The 13,364-nt window shown below is 32.4% G+C and overlaps 1 pseudogene across 1 annotated transcript in view; it reads left to right on the forward strand.

Annotated features, from left to right (window-relative positions):
- The window catches only part of LOC143256984 (arfGAP with SH3 domain, ANK repeat and PH domain-containing protein-like), a 107,762-nt pseudogene extending 98,966 nt beyond the window's left edge, over positions 1 to 8,796 (forward strand). Inside the window, exons 27-28 of the transcript XR_013031652.1 lie at positions 7,729 to 7,856; positions 8,533 to 8,796. The product of XR_013031652.1 is annotated as an arfGAP with SH3 domain, ANK repeat and PH domain-containing protein-like (transcript). The remainder of the gene's footprint in view (positions 1 to 7,728; positions 7,857 to 8,532) is intronic.
- The last annotated feature ends 4,568 nt before the right edge of the window (positions 8,797 to 13,364 follow it).

The raw sequence follows: 13,364 nt of genomic DNA on the forward strand, positions 1-13,364 counted from the left end.
ACACAAGTAAGGGGAGCAGTGTCACCATAGTCAATGGCACTGTCCAATGTTATGGGTAAACCCATGGTAAAAGTGTCTAAAATGGTGCTGTTGTTCAGTCGTAATGACAGCATGACAATAAAGTGTGGGCTATTTTGACTCGCAAAGGCCACACATTGGTGCATCAGTTTCAGATAAAAGAAAATGATGAGTTAAAATACTGTGACAACTTCCTTCTTTCAATCCTCATGGAAACAAGACAGCAAAAAAGCAACAGAAGACTTGATGTGGAAAAGCTTGTTATCATCTTGCTCACTCCAAGTTGATTGAAAACTGGTGTGTAGCTGAGCCTTGAATATAAGACCATAATCAGTGTATGGAACAGTGATAACACCAGAACAGACAGACTTAGTTGCTGTGTCAACAAGCTTTTTCCCACAAATACTGACGTAGCCTGGTATCCAGAGAAACTTGATAGAAATGGAAGATAAAGAGAAATGGGTCAGTTGGTTTTGTATATTGAAGAGAACAGGATGAGAACTTATACAAAGCAATTCTAGGACCAGTAGAGAGCTAAGCTAGTCAACATAAATATTACATTTAGTGTACTGCATACCTTCTGCATGATCCAGAGCAAAATAAATGGCATGCAAATGAGCAGTGAACACAGAAACTGTAGAGAAAATCCTGTGTGCAACCACTGAACCACAACACACTATGCCAGAACCAACAGAGTCACCTGAATTCAAACTATCTGTATAAATGGGAATGGAAGGCTATTTGATAATGTTCAACAAATAGAAGACAGTACTTCCAATTGGTTGAATTGAGACTGTCCCTGGAAATGAAGACCAAAAGGAACAGTAGATCATTTATTCTGAAAAAGTGTGGCCCACTGAAGAAGAAAGACACAACCCCATGTGGGATGCTATGGTAAGGTTTGAAGCTTTGAAGCATTCAGTAAATTAAGTTAGAAACAGCAGAGGTGTAGAAGATGTTTGTGAGACTCAGTGTACAAACTTTGGACTGAAGAAGTGCAGAAAGCCTTTGAGCAGAGCTAAAGCCACAGATGGTGAATGGGCCATCTTTAAGACCAAGGTTTTGGAAGAATCATAGACTAGAGAGCCATAGTCTAGTTTTTATTGAATTAGTACATTATAGATATTTAGTTTATAACATCAATCCATTCCCCAAAAGGTGGAAGAGAGGACACATAGGATGTTCAGTGCCCTTGTATACTTGACACATAGCTGCTTCATATGTGGAATAAAGGTCAGCTTATGGTCAGAAACAAACCCAAAGAACTTTGCTTCCGGGTCCATGGGAAGAACAAGATCACTGAGATGGAGCTTGAGATCAGGGTGAATATCCTGTTGATGACAAAAGTACATGCAAATGGTTTTAGAGAGAGAAAAAGGAAAACAGTTTGCTGTGGTCCACTTCAATAAGTGATTGAGGGCAGTTTGAAGCTGCTGCTCGATAAACCTCATGCTTGATGACTAACACAAATTGTGGAAGTTGTTGACATAGAGCCCGTTGCATTGGTAGGAGAGAGTTATCCAGTGATGGCATTAATCTTCACACTAAATATGTGACACTCAAGATACCGTTTTGAGGGACCTCAATTTCCTGTGGGAGAGAATAGGAAAGTGTTGAATCTACACAGATTTGGAATTGTCAGTCCATTAAAAATTTTTTGATAAAAATGGGTAAATGGCCACACAACCTGTATGAGTGGAGGTCTCGCAAAATGCCTTACCTCTACATAGTATTGTAAACCTTCTTGAGGTAAAAGAATAGTTACACAAGATGTTGTTCCTTAAGAAATGCTTCTCTGATCAGCATTTCAAATTGAGTGGGATATCCACGATAGAGTGCTGTCATAGGAACTCACATTGAGTGGACAAGAGGATGCTGTTTGGTTTAAGGAACCAAACAAAATGAACACTAACCACCCTCTCTATGATCTTACAGAAACAGTTTGTCAAAACAATTGGACAATAGTTTGAAGGAATTTTGGTATCCTTCCCAGGCTTAGAAAAAGGGAGGTCAATAGCCTGGCACCAAGCATTAGGAAAAGCATCCTACTACCAGATCTGGTTAAAAACAAACAGAAGAATAGTAAGAGAGGCAGGAGAGAGATGACATAGCATGTTATAATGAATAAATATCATCAGGTCTGACTGTATTGCCACCAGTGTTCCACCAGTGTAAAGGGGCAGTTTTTGTCTTTGAGATGATCTGCCCGAAAGGAGAGAGGCAATTGCTTTGCCTGAGACTTGCTGGCCAAGAAGGTGGGGGATGAACCAGTGGTGCTAAGTACATGAGAAAAGTTCTGCCAAGAGTATAGGCAATGCTCTGGGCCTCAACAACTTACTGGCCATCTGAGAGCAGGATTGAAAGAAAGAGGGAAGTATAATGTCTACTGACCTTCTGAATCTTGTTTCACATGATTTTAGAACTGGTGGTAGAGGAGATGCTGGTTGTTAATGTAATTCAAAATTACTTCTGGCTTTGATGTCTTACCTACTGCTACCACACAGTCTTCTGTTAATGGCGTAAAGGTAATGGCAGGATCAAGTTCCGAGGGAGCAGTGAAAGAGGGCCAATTGGCTTGGTCAAGCTTCCACTGAGGCATGTGGGTTGGGTGATGTCAACCATGGCCAACCTCCCTCAAAATTATAGAAAAATTATCACTTCTCCATGGGCCACTGTCAACCTTCTTAGAAAGGTGAGAATAGTGAAGGAGGGCAGGTAGATCAATAGGAGTAAAAGACTGACTAGGTGTATTAAAATAAGTATTAGAACCAATACTGAAAAAATAAAGGTTGTGATCCAAAAGTATATGCTGTACAGAATGACACTCTCCCATCAATATCAGCACCATCCCGAGGAGATAATGTCCATCAAAGTCCTGCAAAATTATAAAGGGAGATGGCAACTGGTTGATGAGAGTATCAAAGTGTGGTTGATCATAGGTTTCTCCAGGATACAGGCAGAGGGAACAAACAGTGATGGTACGACCCAAGGAAACACAGATGGCTATGGCCTCCAAGGGTATGTTGAATGGCAAAGACAGCATGGGCACATGCTGATCAACCAACAGTGCCATCCCTCCATGCACTCATCCATCACACAACCTGTCATTTCTGTACACAGAAAACTGCTGAAAGGTGTGACTGTATCAGCAGGTTTCTAAAACATTTTCTATAAGGAAAGACACACAGGATGATGAGAGTCAATCAAATCCTTAGTGTCATCTATATTAGAATGGAAATCTCAACAGTTTCATTGTATCAGTGTAGCCATTTTTATTTTGGTGGAGAACCCTCGGTTTATGACTACATCATTTTTCTTTATTAGGAAGAGGTCTTTGACATCCATGGGTTCTGCCCTGTGTATCTAGTGGGCAGGTCTCTGTTGGTGACGAAGACTCCAGCGACTGAGGGCATGAATGAATAATCTTTCTGCATCTTGGAGTTAGAGAAGTAGATGGACCTGAGCATAGGCCAGAGCCAAAAGAACTGGATGCAATGATCCACTGGAAGGATTGGTGGGAATAGAGGAAGGAATAGATGTTAACTCATCAACTCTTTTAACTATGGAGGACAAAAGGCTCTTCACATGGTTGGAGAACAACTATTTCGGAGGCATGGATAGATCTCTCTGCTCTACCATTGTAGCAGTGGCACGGAGTGATTCCATTTTGCACTCATAGACTTTATTGTCTTTGCCACCACAACAAGCACACATTAAAAATTCATTATAAGATGTCTTTGAATGACTGAACTGCTGGCACTGGAAACATTGGAGAGGTTTGGGAATATATGGTTTTACCTTACAGTTCAGATAACCTGCCTTGATGGTGGCAGGTGGATGTGGCAATATAAAAGTCAAAATCAGAACATTATTAGGCAGCATTATTCTTTCCTTACGAGTGCAGATACGATGCATTGCAGTAATACCTTGGCTGGAGAAACCAGCAAGGATCTTTGATTAGGGAGTGTTCTTTAGATCCCTTTTAACAATAACTTTTTGAGGAATTCAGAGTGTCATGGGAAGTAACATTGATGGGTATATCCTCAATGTTCTTTGAATTCACGAAGAGTTTAGTGTGTTATGATAAAGATGTTTCCACCAAAATGTGTCTGAACTGCAACTTGCTTACTGATTTAGGGGAGCCAGCAAACCTCTCTAATTTCTTTTGAATGAAAAAGGTAGAAATCTGCCTGAAGGATTTCTCAGACAATGAATGCATAGTGAGAAATCAAGGCATGGAATGGGACGGTGTAAGTATCATTCATACGTGGTTGTTTTCCGATAATCTGTTGTTTTTTTTTCATTTTTACTTATTTATTTTTCTTTGATTGGGATATACATGGTGAATAGAATAGATTTCAGTGACAACTGTCCCCACCAACAATGAAGCACTGCAATGCTGAACAAGGACATTGCAAGAATACTAGGGTTTCATGAGCACTATACCCAAACACCAGCATCAGTTACAATGTCCACAACATCTGTTGAGAATGTACAAAACCAGTACTCTGCTGACCTTAGCCCAAGTTGACAAACTGATTGACCCTGGGGGAGGCCACTCCAAGGTTACCCATCTACAGGAATTCAAGGCCAAAGTGCAAAGTGGTGTGTTAGGGTTGAACCCCTCAACCACTAGGATCTTCTCTTCTTTAAGCACTGCCACATACAGCAAACATATTGGTAGATGTTTAGATCCCAGTGGAGATAAACTAAAAGTACAGAACTTTCTCTGGGAAGTCCCCTCACCATGTACAGAAATTCACTTTGAAGGGTTGGTCTTTGTACTTAATATTACATTTACTCAAATGCATTACCAAGAAATTTGATGTAGATGTCCAGTGAAAATATTATAAGGCATTAAGATCCATTTTGGTGAAAAACAAATATAAACCTACCAATGAGAAACACAAAAACATCATTTATGAAATTCTATGTTCCTGCAATGAAACAGACATTGGAGAAAAAAACAAGAAGAATAAAATAACATACAGACAGTACAAGCCTTTTAAAAATACAAAATTCAGGCATTTCAGAATACATAAAATAAACTGGGGGACAAAAAAAACTAGGATTATTGACACAGACAAATTTTGGAAAGTAATGAAAATTAAAGAATCATTTTACATTAGCACAATAAAACTTTCACTAAACAGATTCTGGATTAGAGGTAAGTAACCTGTGGCTACCATTGGTTGAATTTATAGGAAACCCTTCCACCACTCATAAACTTGGATAAACCAACCAGTCATAACATGGACTTCATAATCCATCAGTATACAATAGACAGACAACACTAAACATACTGACCAGAAGATGAAAGATGGAACCTTTCAAAATATTTTCCTTTACACTTGTGTTTCTACAACAAACTGGCTGTCCATTGAAGTTTGTTTCATTGCATTTACTGATTGAGAATGTTGAGTAAGTCATAAGATGTATTTTACTTGCCCATGAATGTTTGAAATTTGGCATTTCCTGTTTTCTTTCAAATTTTCAAATATTTTTAACCTCTATTTTATATATATATACTTTTTGAAATTCCAAAATGCTGAACTATTTCCTCAACCCATATCTGAAATCTGTGTAACTCATTTTAATTTGCATTAAGTTGTTCCTTTCTGTAGTTTTTTGTAATGAGATATTTCAGTTAAAAATCAACTTCATCATTGTAGTCAGATTACATGGTAAATGTATGAGATATTTCCATAACTAGGGTAACTCAATAGAACTGCTCATATCTTGTTACTTCATCATGATGTAAAGTTCTGGAACACTAATGTGTAGGATTTGAACATAATTTAGTATTTTTAAAAAAGAAATGTTTATGTTAAGCCTTTTAATATGGACTTGGTAATTTTTATTGATATAGTAACTTTCATTTAACCATGAAACTGTGCATGCTATAACACTGAATGTACTCAGTTTATCTTCATGAAATTTGGCAAACTTTTAGTAAATATTAAAAGCCTGTTGTAGATTTTTTTTTAATTAGATGTTTCTTAATATTTTACTCAAGAGTTCTGTGAATATTACAATGCCTATAGTGAAACAGTTTGAATAAAAGATAATTTTTGTATTGAGAACAAAAATACCTTCATTTTACAATTTTCATGTTTCATTTGCATAACTTTTACAATTTCCTAAGTGAACATCAAGTTTTTGTCAGTAAAACTATACCATATATCTTATTTTCTCCACTCTGGTATTAACTGTAGTGAAAGTTCTAAAATATGAAAAAAAAAAAATGAAAATATGTTTTTCTTTCTAGAATTACACTTACCTACCTTAAGATCTGTTTGTAGGCTTCTTAGCTTTTGACAGTTGCTCTCATTTAATTTTTTATTAAATTGCTCTTTAAATAATTTAAAGCAATATATTACAAAGTGGGAATGCTCAGTTTGAAGTAAACGAAGTTTCAGGGTAACTAACATGACGTCATTCATTTTTTGAGTGGTGGTCATGAAAAACCTTTTAATTTTGTGACTTAAGTTTTTCTATATAATCTAACAAGTTTTTAAATATTTGAATATTAGTCACTTTTGTAAATATATATATTTAAAAACAACTTTATCCTTAGACCAGTTTACACTCAAAACACCTGCTTTTTAAAGCATTTTTTCTGACTGGTTATTGTTCAATGAATATTAATGTAACTTTCATATATGTTTTACAAAAAAAAGTATATCAGGCACTAAAAGAAAATACCCCCTTTCCCTAATTACTATAACTTATCTGGCCTTCTAACTAAGCTACATATAGGTTTAAGAAAAAAAAAAGCATTACTCTCTGTATCATTGAGTTTAGTATATATACATCAATATTTATTCACAAACTGGTAGTTTTTACTGTGAAAACAAAACAGACTAAAAATAGTCTTTTGTAGATCAGAAAATGTCCTTCATTTTAGTTAAAACATTGACATATAAGCATGAGCAAGTAAATGAATTCAAAAGCATGATGATTTGAAAAGAGCTTATGTTGTAGTTGTAATAAAGGTATTGATGTCTCAGAAAATAAAGAAGATGAGAAGTTTGTATTTTATTTCCTGATCTGTCAGTATATATATAGTTTGTGTATCTAATTGGTGTAAATTCTGAAATATAGAAGGAAAGAAAGAAAAATCTAAAATGAAAATTCAGAGTGCAGATGGTCACATGATAGGAAAGTGTAAAATTAGAATGTTTTAAACATTTTTTTTGAAACTTAGAAATTCATATAAACATTTGAACTGTAAACTGTGTTTTATTGTTAAGTGTTGTAATTAAATCTTGAATGTGTGTGTTAAAATAGTCATAAAATGCAATTGACAAGTTACTGTTTAATGTTCAGATTGAGTAGTGCACAAATCTTGGTTATTGGAAAACAATTTGCTCATGAATGTTAATGAGTGGTTGTTTTTCCATTCGTAGAACCAAAGAACCTTAGCTAATAGATGGAATACAGTACTTAACAGCTTGTAGAAGACATTGTTTTTGTATTTATGGAATTGTACAAAGTTAATCAAATAATTATTTTTGAATTCATAGATTTTAGTGATTAGCCACTTAGTCAGTAGAGGATGAATACAAAAATAACTAACCAACAGAGTAGGATACAAATTACAGTTTTTTGGTTTTATATATTTTTGGAATTGTACAACTCTTGCCAATTACAAAGGAATTGGATATTTGTTTGTAATAGATTTTTACTTCTCTTAATGAAACTGTACAGCTTTGGCCAATCAACACTGCAAGATAGGTCTGAACAGTGGCAGTTCTACAGAAAGTCTGCCTACATGTGTTTCCAGCAGTGGCCAGTCACAGTTAATTGACCAGCCACCTGTTCCACTTCCCAGAAAAGTAGGTTGTCATGTATAGCAGTAAAAGATGAAGTGACTGAAATTTAAGGAAGCATAGTTTAATGTGTCATTAAATACAGATATATGTATACATGTATTTACACTGAAATAATTGAATTTACAGTATTAATAGTGGAAAACATTGGAAATTTAACTTTTTTGTTTTTTGGACTTTTAAGAAATACAAGCTTGATCTTTTGACTAGTTTTAGGTTTTTATATTTTGCTTTAATTCTTTAATAAATTTGTGCATTTTGTTTTTTAAGAACTTTAAATTCTAAGAGAAAAGAAAATGTTCTTTGTAGTGTTAAACTGTTTTTTCAAGAAACTTCAAATATGTATAGAAATACTAAATCAAAATATGTGATTTTTTCATGTAGAAACTAGTCTTTTAGAAAGTTTTTATTCCAAGTTTCATGAAATTTTATATGTATTTTCATGTTGAAAACAAAAACAACGATATAATAGTGGCAACAGGAAGAGATTGACTGCAGCTTTGTCTGAAATTTACTTTTATTTGGAAAATTAACTGTAATATTTTACTTTCAAACAATCTATATATTTTTTGAAGAAACAGAAAAAATATACATGCTGGGTAAATGCAATTAGATAACAAAAACCTTTGCACACAGCAATAATCAGTATATGAACTTTCTGTTTTAAATATTTACCTTGAAGCGACCTGATCTGATAAAGCCACGTCGTTGTCAAACACTTTATGACTGTGAGGGTGATGAAGAAGATGAGCTATCATTCAAAAAAAGGTGAAATCATCATAGTGCTTCGAGAAAGAACAAAAGATGATGACTGGATGGAAGGTATGATTCAGGGACAACCCAGTAGAAGAGGTCTTTTTCCAACCAGCTTTGTTCACATGCTTTCAGACTGAAAAACTAATTTATATAAAACATTGTGTGAAACACAAATCTTGGACAAACTTGCAGGTATGCATACTTCTTTTTGTTTTGTTATTCATAGAGATTGATATTTAATAATGCTGATTCATATTCTTGATCAGAATTTAAGTAAGAGTTAAAATACTGAAAAACATGCAGTAATATTGCATCATTTAATTCAATCTTCTATTTTCTGATCTAATGTGGTCACTGTTTCATTTTCATCCTTCAGATGATGATTGGTTGTAGGAAATTGATAGAACTCCTACACCAATATTTAAACAACTAAATTAAAATAGTATTTTGAGGCTGGTTCAGTTAAATAAAATTATATTACTAAATTAACCTCAAAGTTTATCTTTGAAAAAGTTGTTCTTAGGTGTAATAGTAAGGTTATCTTTGGCACAGTGTGAAATAGCAGCATGCAAAACATAAGTTTAAAAATTGAAGTTTAAATTTTGATTTTTTTGCACTATATTAAAGTGTAAAATAATCTAAAATGTTTAAAACTTGTTTTTCAAATTTTGATGAAATTCACAGGTTATGTCGCATCAACTGCAACTAGTATCTTCCCTGCTTTGAACTGCAAGAATCTCCTACCTTAATAATGTGATTTCTTTAAATTTCTTGATGAGCAAGAAGTTGTAAGAATTGATCAATCTCATTGGATTGTGTAAGGTGTATTATATAATAAGGTAATATTATGAAAATGTTAATTAGCTGTAAAGATGTGTTTCTAGGATTCTTTTATAATGCTGTGCTTTAAATGTATTTTGATAATTTATCTGGCTTAGTAAAAGTTTCATAAAAGTTCACTGATTACTTTAAATATTCTGTTATTGAGTAATGTGGTGTGGTGCTTCTTTAGCAACTTAAATCAGAGTCAGGGCATAAATCTGTCAGTCTCATCTAATGATTTACCATAAGATATTTCCGTTAAGAAGAAAGGGTTTTTGTAAAGAGTGACTGTTAGTGTACAGAGCATTCATTTATTATAAAAGAAAACTATGAATTAGTGTAGTCAGCTAAATAAGAGTGTTGCAAGGAACCTGACATTAAGCTTCAAGGGATCACCAAATAATTTATATGTGATTATGGGACCACCCCTGAAAGAAAATCTTAGATCCAGCATTGATCTCAGAATGTTCTCAGGTGTGTTGAAGTATTATCATATTGAACCAAAGTATGAATTTTATATAAATGTAGAATTGTGATGTTTGAAGTAAGTTTGATCACAGCTGGGTTATTTGGTTACTTTATTACCAGATTTTACGTTTCTAGTCACATACAGCTAGACAACCAAATGTTTATAGAGTAAAATAGCAAACTAGTTATATTAGATATTAAGACCTAATGTTTAGCTCTTTTATTGGGGGAAAATATACATTAGCTGTTGTTTTCAAATGCATAATATCTTTTACTTGGATTATTTATATATATCATTATATTCAAAGAGTTAATAAGTGTACTGAATTTTATGTCTTTATCATTTCAATATCAAATTCTTGCAGAAGTTAATAGCATATGATAGTCATCAACACTGAAGGTGTGAATTGTAATCACCTTCTATACTCATTCTATAATAGGTCTCTGAAGCTTAATATAAGTATAAAAGCATAATGAAATATGAAATCCTGTATACAAAAAAAACTGTAAGTAGATGAACTTTTCTTCATCAGGGCAAACTTGAATTCTCATTTTATTACTGATGGATAAATGTCTAACTTTGGAAATCACTTAAGTTCTTTTTCGGTTTTGTATTGTTGTCTTTAATTGATTTTTTTATTCTATCTTTTCCAACTAGTGTGTGCTATAATTGCTTTTAATGATAAAAGCTGATTTGTAATAACATTTCAGTATGGGGTAATCCAGATAAATATACATTATTCTAATTTAATGTTTATTTTATAATTTCAAGCAAGTATAAGTTGAACTAGATATTGTAAAGAGAGAAAAAAATTCTTTAGTAGAAAAATGAAAAATATTTGGTCACCAAGTCATTTATTTGCCAGATTAATGGGCATTTGTTATACCAATGTCATTCTAAACTATATCTTTGTCACTTATTGGAGGTAAAAAAAAAACATTACAGAATCACTCACACACAATGTAAAAACCTGCTAATTAACTTTACATTACCATAATTACTCTCTCTCTTTTTGTCAGAAACAACTTTTTAAACATTTACTTGTGTCTTTCAGTTTTGACATCAAAGTCATTTTGTTTAGCAGTTTTAAAATTTTAAGCTAAAGTGAAAATGGGAAGATATAAAATTATATCAAACTTGTTGTAAGTTGTAAAAAAAAAGAAGAATCAAGAATGTTGAATTTATTAGTTTGCTAGTAGTGCTGTTATCAAAACTAATATAGATAGAGAACAATGGAAATTGTAATACTGGAAACAAAAATATTAGCTTTAGAGAATGTTTTCTCATTGATAGATATTCTTCTCATGTTACAGTTATTTAGATAACAGGTGATATTACCACTAACAAATCTAGTATTAAGAGATGATATTGCTTGGGTGAAATACCAACAGTAATGTATTCGATTATTGCTTATATGCTTTATATTTTTTTATTTATATTAATTTTGTTGATAATATGATGTATAAATTTTTAATAATCCTTTTTATTTCATGGAATGTATTGATTATCTCTATGGTGTCAACATATGGAGGAAACTTTTTTATGATATTCATAATGATAATTCACAGTCCACCTATCATGATGTAACAAACATATTATAGTAAGTAGTTTGGTTTTAATATACGGGTTTTTAAATTTTCCCAGTTGGTTGTAATCCATTATCATGTTAATTATTTGTGAGTTTCAGGCTAAAAGATGTAAAAATGAGTGGGCAGTATTAGTTTGAGCATGTAAAGCTTTAGCATCAATGTATAGAAATGTTCATACCAGTGTGTGGTATCATAAACTTTTTGAGAAATCAATTTTTGCAAGTGTAAGACATGTTTCTGTAATGAAAAGCTAAGTTCACCTTTTACTAATGAGAAAACAGTGAAAAAGAGCTAATAAGAAAAATATCTTTCTGATAATGATATTTTGCATTATATAATAATTTTGTTATTAGGTATACCAGAGTTTTGAAAATTTAAAACTACACTGTTTGCATGACCACAAGTTATACAGCAAAGTGGGTGAGTTAGAAAAGTTATTTTCTGTACAGAAATTTTCAGAACGACTGTTAATTGTAGGCATAAAAGATTAGGTATTGTCTTGAGTTGAAGCTATTTTTTTCAAATATTAACAAATTTGTTGGAAGTCAACATTATCTATAAAATGTTTGCCTTGACCATTAAATTTTGATGACAAGTTTGTATATGTCATACATGGTCTTTCTTTTTATATTTGGAAATGTTAATTTACTCAGCATAGATTAAATTATTTCCTCTTCAAGATGTGTGATATTATGAACTTTCAAAATCTTGTCAGTGGTTAGGTATTTAATTAAATAAGAATCTGATATTTCATTCATATCAGTAATTTTTTTTTTCATTAGGGTTCACTGTGCCAAAAGTGTACAATGTCACGTGGTTTCATGCATTGAGCTTGTAAATAGCTGATAAGATTTATGTATTTGTGACTTTCTTTTTTGTACATTCTGCATAGGCAACAACTACTTCTGTTACTGACAGACAAATAAAATGTTAGAAACATTCTATGTGTGGTGATTTAAAGTGTTTTTTTCACAGTACAATTCCTATAAAAACTTTATAAACATGGTGATAACTCAGAGTTGATTTACGAGCATTAGATTTCCAGGAGAAATTGATATTGTTTGTAACTATTTCAGAAATAGTTTGTAGTACATCAGCTTAAAAACTTCAAGCTGCATAACTTCTTGAGAAGCAACCTTACTAACTTTTGCAGAATGTCCCTTTACAAAAGTATTTTTTTTAAATGTTTGTCAGAAATTGGTGCTTTATATATTTATATAAAGTATATATTTAATTATATATTTATTTATTTGTCCAATGGGGATATTCCTGGAGCATTAAATAATAAAGGCTATGATGGAACTCTTTCACTGTTATGTTAATAAAAAACGTACATTCCACTTTTTTATTTTGAACGTTTCGATGAAAGATATGAGGTGGAGTGTGGTAACAAATTTACTTTCAGTTATACAATTTCTTAATTTTTTTTCTTTTTACTAATGTTTCAACTATTTTTTATTTCTAGTAAAGTAGTTTTTACATTTCATTGTATGTGTTTATTTTATGTTAAAAACTTGATGTTTGATGGAAACAGTTTAAATGGATAACAAGTTAAAACTTCCCTAAAATATTAAATATTGCCCTTGGCATTAGCTGTTCACTTTGGATTCATTTTATTTAATTGAGACATAAGAAAACTTTCGTTTGAATCTTATTATTTATATAAATCACCTTTTAATTTACTAATCTGCTAATTTTTTTGCAATGTTTCAAGATACCATTTTCAGTTTTTGTAGAAGATGGATTTAAACTGCAAGCAAATTAATAATTTCACAAACTCAAATGCTTGGTTAAATCTGCTCTAATTACTCTCAAAATTCTGTTTATATAAAATATGTCTATGGTATTTTAGGAATTTTATGTTATACATCTTTCTAT

This window comes from Tachypleus tridentatus, chromosome 7 (genome assembly GCF_004210375.1).
Source record: "Tachypleus tridentatus isolate NWPU-2018 chromosome 7, ASM421037v1, whole genome shotgun sequence".
In the NCBI taxonomy this organism is placed as follows: domain Eukaryota; kingdom Metazoa; phylum Arthropoda; class Merostomata; order Xiphosura; family Limulidae; genus Tachypleus; species Tachypleus tridentatus.